The sequence below is a fragment of the Camellia sinensis genome, chromosome 1 (assembly GCF_055761805.1).
Source record: "Camellia sinensis isolate YWXY chromosome 1, ASM5576180v1, whole genome shotgun sequence".
In the NCBI taxonomy this organism is placed as follows: Eukaryota; Viridiplantae; Streptophyta; class Magnoliopsida; order Ericales; family Theaceae; genus Camellia; species Camellia sinensis.
This window is the reverse complement of record NC_138961.1, coordinates 79,945,680-79,953,981: the sequence shown is the minus strand read 5'-3', so window position 1 is coordinate 79,953,981 and position 8,302 is coordinate 79,945,680. Positions and strand designations below refer to the sequence as shown.

General features: G+C 34.5%; 1 long non-coding RNA gene across 2 annotated transcripts; it reads left to right on the top strand.

The window, feature by feature from the left end:
• Positions 1-1,161: 1,161 nt before the first annotated feature.
• LOC145795517 (uncharacterized) lies at positions 1,162-7,391 on the top strand. Of its 2 annotated transcripts, none has more exons than XR_014336584.1 (2): positions 1,162-2,344; positions 7,208-7,391. It is a non-coding gene; the product is annotated as an uncharacterized LOC145795517 (long non-coding RNA). The 2 variants fall into 2 exon arrangements; XR_014336583.1 differs by having other exon boundaries at positions 4,033-7,391.
• The last annotated feature ends 911 nt before the right edge of the window (positions 7,392-8,302 follow it).

The following is an 8,302-nucleotide window of genomic DNA, read 5'->3' as shown; positions in this document are numbered from 1 at the left end:
TAAGGAGAACTCAGAGTTTGATACTAATCTAGCTATAGCACAATATCAATCACCGCTGGTAGAAGAACCCAAGAGATCCTTTAAGCAAGCTCTAATAACTACAAAAGCAAACGAAAAAGTCTTTGAAGAAGATCTAGATTGCCTTTCGATGAATGACGAATTTCTCACAGATGAAAAGGGCAACGAGGAGATGGATGATGAGGATCTTGCTATGGAACTTGGGATTAATATCCCCAAAATTTAACTCCCTCCCCACCTCCTCAAGTCAATTCGAAAGCCCTAGAAAGATTGCCTCATTGTGCGATTACTAGGGAAAACTATTGGATACAAATTGCTAATTTTCGAACTCAAGAAAATCTGGGGATTGCAAGGAGACTTCGAAGCCACAAATTTGGGCCTAGGTTTTTTTTCTAATTAAATTTGAAATGGTACAAGATTGTAGCAAAGTTTACACAGAGGGTCCTTGGATCATTATAGATCATTATCTACCAGTGAGGAGATGGGAACATGGTTTCAAACCCTCACAAGCAGGGGAAGTGGCCACAACCCTCTGAGTGCAATTTCCCCAACTACCAATTGAATACTATAATGAAAGCAATGATGTTAGAGACCTCTAATTTAGAGGCTCTAAACACACCTCTAATGAGGTGGAAAAGGAAAAAAAAGAAAAAAAAAGAAAAGACACATCACTAGCAGTGGCAGTGGGTGGGACCCACTACCACATCACTAGTGGCACCTCTAATTAGAGGTCCCAAGCATTTTTGATAATGAAAGAGTGCTCTATCACATAGCTAAAGTGATAGGTAAGCATCTAAAAGTGGATTTAAATATTGCCATATCCACTAGAGGAAGATATGCTTGTGTCTGTGTCAAGATGAATCTCACAAAGCCACTTACATCCAGAATTGCTATAAGTATACCTATTGTATAGAATATGAACACATTCATTATTTTTGTTTTGCATATGGGAAAGCGGGCCATAGAAAATAATACTATTCCAACAAACCACTGCCGACAGCAGCTCCAACTTTAGCGTCGACAACCCCACGACCAGCAACAACGGCTCTATTGCTCAGAAAACCCAGCCAACAATAGCTAGTTCTTTAAATGCTAATGCAAACAATGAGATACGCCAGGAAGATACTGACTATGGCCCGTGGATGTTGGTCAATAAAAGAAACCATAGACCTAACATTACTCCTCTTTTGAGGCCCAACAATTTTAAAAAACCCAATAACAGATTTGGGCCACTCAAAGATCAAGCCAATGCATTATTTGAAGAGCCTCATACCTATCTAGAAAAAGTCATAGATAAAGACCAAATGCTAGAAAGTCACAGGGTGTGTTTGGTTTATGTTTGTAGAGTAATTTTTGAGATAAAAAGTATGATAACTTGTTTGATTTGCTTTTTTTCATAAATGATTTTGAAAAATTATTTTGGGGAGAGAGTTTTAAAAAAAGTGATTAATTTGATGTGTATGAGAGAGAGTGATTTTGAAAAGTAGGTAACCAAACAAAATTTTGAGATTTTTTTTAGAAAAATTTGTTTGGTTTAATTACTCTTAAAAATTTGTTTGTAGAGAAATTTTCCTAAAAATTTTTCTGAAAAACAAACCAAACAAAGCCACAATCTCTCTATAGGTCTAATTCATAAAAGAGCTGTAGCGAATGAGATCTAAGACTCTACTGTCTATATTGATCCAAAGCTGATGCTGCCTACCTCAATTGTTCTTCTTCCCCATGACCCTATTACACCCATAGCTTTACCTTCTACCTCTGTACCTAATGCAATAGAGATACTCAATGAGATTTCAGATGCACTGATGGCTGAGGTAGGAACATGAATACCTATCACAACCTTCTCACTTAACCCTACCCTTTCTCTTATATCCCTCACTAGCAACTCTAGCCCCGTTTGTTTTGGGGTATAGAAGAAGGGAGAGGATTAAGATAGCAGTGGGGCCCACCTAATGTTCTGTTTGTTTGCAGGGTTGGACAACGGATTGCTAAGCCAGAGGCTTAAAGATGGGCCTTGCTAACAGGATTCATAGTCTGCCCCAAGCATTGGTATTGAAAATTTAGTCCGTTGGTATTAGGAGAGAGATTACTTATTTATCCATTGTTGCCCTAGCTCATCTTTGAAGAAGCAGCAGCAGAATAAAGGAGAGGCAAAAAGAAGCTCTCATCTTCTTCAGATTTTCGATCTGAAGTCTACCCTACTCATCCTTGGAAGCAACAACAGCAAGAAGGAGAGGCAAAAAGAAGCTTTCTCTTATTCATAGTGTGCCCTAGCTCTCTCTCATCTTCAGATCTTTGATATTCAGATTCTGTGGAGCATCTGCTGGTAATTTTTTTTGCTTTTTATATCCACATCTCAATCTTCCGTACTGTTTATATGTGTATATATATACACATATATACACAAATCGTTTTACTATTTTTGGAATCAAAATATTCGTTCTCATTATTGTTTTGTTGTTTTCTTCGCTTTTGATTTTCAAATAAATTAATCGAAATGAGAGAATTCTTTTGTCTTCTTAACCTACTGAAATTTAATCTTTTGTCGCCTCTAGGTGATGTGTTATTCTTGTTGTGTTGTCATGTTACAATATCAATTTCATGCTCAATATGTGTTTGACAATATGCCTAAAAGGGCTACTTTTCTTATACACACTATACTGTACACCATCACCGTAAATGATCTTCCAAACAATTAAATATTTAGAAAACAAATCAGCACACACCTGACTTACAATATGTTAATTCCAGTGCATTGCAACAAAAAAGGATGAAGAAAAAAATATGTTTTATCAAGAACATTCAACCACATAAAACCGACTAATTGATGTTTTTCTTTCCCCACCTCTAAAACATAAACTAGCCATAGTGCAGTGAAGATATGGAATCCAAGTATTGGTTCTTGCCATTGAACTATTGGTTGTGTGGTTTATTTGTTCCTAGTAACAAGTATGCAGTTGTTGGTACAAAATTTGGGACTCCAGAAATTATTGATGTTGGTAATGGTTACTTGTGTGGAAGTAGTGGAAGCTCATGGTGGCTCCGTCCAATCAATTGTGGCTGTTCCACATGGAAATGGTTTTGTAAATTGGAGTATTGATCATGATGTCGAGTTCTTGGAGTACCAAACTTCATGATGTCAAGTTCTTGATGGCAAGTTCTTGGAGTATTAATTATACATGAGCTTTCTATTTGTTCTGTTGAGCACTTTTCTTTTCAAAGTGTTGTTTTTGGTATAGTTTAAGGAAAGTTAATTAAAATGAAAACATTAAAAATGAAAAGGGAAAAGGTAATAGTATGGGAGCACTGTTAGTAAATTAAAATTCACCTATCTCTTGTGATATGGGAGCCTTTCAATTATTGGATCAATTTTGTGAGAATCTTTTAAATCAGATTTGGAACAGTTTGAAGAAGAATGTTTAAGGAAAGTTTGTTTTTTTAAAAATGAAGTAACAATTATTAGAAAAATGTGAATGATGACTTGTTGGTCAAAAAAAAGAAAAGGCAAAAGAAGAAGAACAAGAAAGATTGGCTAAAGTATGAATATTCTAACCATCTATAGGTTAAAAGTGTTGATGATTACAGGGTTAGGTTCCAACATGGATGAATTTGAAATAGTCTTAGAATTAAAAAGTTTGACTTTTTTTTTTTATAATAGTCTTAGGATGAATTTAATCTTCAAATTCACCTGAGTTGAACTAAAGGGAATTATGCATATTTTAGGTTTGGTTTCCATTGAAAATAAATATCTTTCATTTTCTTTGATGTCTTTGTGCATCAATGTAGTGCTAATTTTGTGTGGCACCAAATTATTTGTTTTTTCTTTATGTTCTTTTATTTTTTATGATCTTTTCCATTTCTTTTCTATAGGAAATTAATACTAGTTTCATATTGTTAACATGTGGTATGAAAAAATTTGAACAATGCTCCACTTGGTAATTAATACTATTATCTATTATTTGTTTTACTTTCTGTGCTGATTTTAGCCGCTTATTGTTTATTCATTTTTTGTAGATGGATAATAATTATGCCACTAAGAAAAGGAGAAAGGAGTTGATAGAGGAATTTGTAACCCTCCAACATGTTGTTTCGTCCATTAATTATGCATGTGCTATGTATATAGTGATTTTACATGCTGCATTCAAGAAGAAAGAAATTGGTAGTGATTTTACATGCTGCATTCAAGAAGAAAGAAATTGGTTGCAACTACCTGGATCACCTCACCCCTATGGAAAACAAATTGACCATTTGAATAGATTGGTCAACGATAGTGACATAAATTGTCATGACCAACTTCGGATGAATAGGCGTACTTTCATACTTTTATGTGGGTTGGTGCGAAGTGTTGGATTATTAAATTCAAAGTATGTCGTTTTAGAGGAGCAAGTAGCAATATTTTTTAATGTGCTTGCACATCACACTAAGAATCGCAAAATTTAATTTAATTTCATGCGGAGTGGTCAAATAGTTAGTAAACACTTCAATAATGTTCTCAAGACTGTGTTGCGCCTCCATGGTCTCCTTCTTAAGAAGCTTGAACCAATAACTGCTAATTGTACAGATGATAGATGGAGTTGTTTTCAGGTACAATATATTTACAATTTCGCTTAATTAGCATATTATATTTTTGTATTACCTATATTAATTTTATAATATTTTTTTTTTTAGAATTGTCTTGGTGCTTTAGATGGAACCTATGTTAAGGTTCTTGCCCCTGCAATAGACAAACCAAGGTATAGAGCAAGAAAGAGAGAAATTGCCACAAATGTATTGGGTGTATGCTCCCAAGACATGCAATTCATATATGTCTTCCCTGGATGGGAAAGATCTACTTCTGACTCTAGGGTACTTAGAGATGCTGTTAGTAGACCCAATGGGTTAAAAGTCCCTACTGGTATGATAATTATGTATTGTTATATATATAAGTACACTATATCTATATTGTAGAGATCCTAATTTTTGAAAGTCCATTAAATCCCTAACCTTGAGTTTATTTCAATAAAGCCCTTGAATTTTCACTTAATTGCGTTTTAAACCCTCGAATCGGGAAGCATCACGGATTAATTCAAGTAAACCTTAATCGATCCCGTAGATTAATAATCATGTTTAAAACTCTATTATTAATTATTAGACCTGATAATTATAGATTAATCACTTTAAAAATCTTAACTCCCGATAATGCTGTTTTCGCTCCGTTTCTCGCCTTTGTTTGCGCTTTAATTTAACGGGACCCAATTTTATTATTCTAACTACTTTCTAACGTTAGTATATTGTACACTAAATATCAAGTTTTCATAAATTTAGACTTGGTCCCTATATACTTCTATTTTATTTCATTTCAACCCTTAATTGTAATATTTTATTAATTAATGTAATTGTGCCTATTATTTTATATTTATAAATGCAAATATCTTATATATATATATATATATATGTCTTGGAGTCCAAGTTGTTGACCATGTGATGGATAAAAGGGCCATAATGGCAACTTTGACAATTTGCACTTAGGGAACTTAGTCCCTATGAAACATTCCATTCCTTTCTCTACATATGCACACTTCTCCCCCTCATTTTACACATTTTTCAGCCATGCACTAGAGGAGTGAGAGAGAGTGATCTTGGAAAAAAAAGAGCGAGGGAGAGAGAGAGACAAGAGAAGAAGAAAAAGAAGAATTTTGTTGAGTCTTGTACAACAAAGGTAAACCTACATCACCTCTTCTCTCAAGTTCTTTTACCACTTGTTTTTCCCCTCCTAATACATGCTCTTTGTGTATATATGTTGTAGTCTAGGCCTACACTCTTGTATAAATGTGTATTAATCAAGAAATGGTATGCTTCTCTTTGTTTCTTAAATTTCCAATAGCAAATCTTTTCCCTCTCTTGAATTTATTTTCCTATCAAAACTCCATAAACTCAAAATCTATTTTTATGGTGTAATATTTGGTATGTCTAGAGTATGTAATAATTTTGATAGGACCTAAGGATGTATTTTTATAACCTAAACAAATTTTCTAAGTTTGCTACTCACAGAACCAGAAAAATAGCCAACTTTCTCTATTTTTTATAAAATTCCAGAAAAATAATTTCAAGTCCAATTTTATGTCAAAATCTTAATCTTGGTGTTATATTTTAACTAAATTTTGTTTGAACTCAAGATAATGAGGGGTTTGAGAGAAAAACCGATTTGCGTAACTGTCAACGAATTTGGGCAGATCTTAGAAATTCTGAATTATCTTAAAATCTAAAATACCTATGCTACTTTCGTAAATTGAGTTTGAAACTAGACTTGTTTATCTACAAACTCACATGAGGCCAGGTACTGAGGGCCAATAAAAGTATTTTTTTCATAATTATTTTCAAACTGGTTCAAATCTAGAAATCTGGAAGTTGTGTTAATATGCTCTTATTTGGTTTGCAACTCTTATATTCTATGTGTCTTGAATGTTTTAGCCTCGATATGTAATCTATGATAAATTGTGAATTTGCTTTACCATGAATAAATTACTTGTTGTCTAGTTTGGACTCGTAATTATATTGGCCATGCTTTGCTATAACTGAGAACATAATGCACTTAATAAAGGGGAAATCAAATGGAATGGTAATGGGTTGCGATCATTTTATGAGATAATGAACGATGGATTCAAGAGTATGATATAATGGAATGTGTTCCATTTTTGTGAAGTCTTGCGCAAGTGTGCTTTTGAACCCTAACATGGCACGGGAGGTATTCTGGCTGCTTAACGGAAATGGGAGGCATAAGGGTGGCAGTGAGGGTCTCACACAGGAAGAGTATCCTTGGAAGCCCGTTCCCTTGGGGCAGACCGTGATATCACCACTTGGGTATGTCACCTAGGTGCGTGGGCATCATTGGTAATTGTGCAGTAAGCGACGCACTGGTGGTTATGTAGTAAGCGACGCATTGGTATGGTATTAACCAAGGGGGAGTCAGAATTGCCTGTGGCCAATGTTAGTGGTTGGGTAAGAACGACATTCCACGGGGAGTTGCCTAGAACTAACTAAAATTGATTATTATTCATGAAAACTAAAATTTAATTATAAGCTCTACTTAATTATTGCTTTCGTTGTATGTTATGATCGTGTCGTTATGTTACTTGTGTATTTGGAATGGGAAAAGGGTCGGGGTGTGTGTGTTTACTGGGCATTCCAAGCTCATGGCGTTTTATACCAGGTGAAGGCGAGTTTTACACCGAGAACGGAACTCCTAAAAGCTTTGCGGAACCATGGATGCCTTAGATATTAGATTTTATATTTCCTGTATTTTGGATAATCTTTTTGTATCAAGGAACTGATTTGTATTTAAAGACTTGAAGAATTTTATCTTTAACTATTATTAATATTTTCTTTTAGTATAACTATTTGTAATTTGTTCTTAAAAATGACGTGTATTTGCTAGTTAAACCCCGGTGTATCGTTGTATTGTATTATCAAAATTTGGGGCGTCACATATATTAAACAATTATTTTGTTATATACATAGTGAAACCATCTTACATAATTACAGGCCACTACTATCTTATAGATGCGGGTTGCACAAATAGGGAGGGTTTTCTTGCACCATATAGAGGACAGCATTACCATCTTTCCATATGGAGAGAAGGGGGTGTCCCAACAACTCCACAAGAGTTTTTTAACATGAGGCACTCTTCTATTCGTAACATCATTGAGAGGTGTTTTGGACTACTTAAAATGAGATGGGCAATATTGAGGACTTATTCTTACTTTCCAATCAAGACTCAATTTCGTATTGTCACTACATGTTGCCTTTTCCACAATCTCATACAACGTGAAATGCCTATGGATCTTGATGATGATGAGAACGAGGAAATGAATCCTCTTCCTCCAGCTACTGAATTAGGAGATGAAATAATTGATATTGTTGAAGCATCTGATCAATGGAGTGAATAGAGAACTGCCTTGGCAACCCAAATGTTTAATGAACAGCAAGCAAGCAGAGGTCAATAAATTAGTGTTGTATGATGATTTTTATGTAATAGTGAGAGTTTATTACACATATATACACAAATCAATAAAATAGCTCACGCCATGTTGAAGATTAGGAATTTGCATTTGTGTTAGTAGACGATATTGATTCTGTTATTACTTCCCTACAATTACAGAGATTGTAGTTCTTTCTACTAACTTGGACTCAGTAAAGAGTGCAATCATAGTTCTTTAATTGTGAAAACTACCACAAAATTGTTAATTTTTTTATGTTGGGAAACAAATGACAATATTTTGTGACTACTTCCTATATGACACCCGAG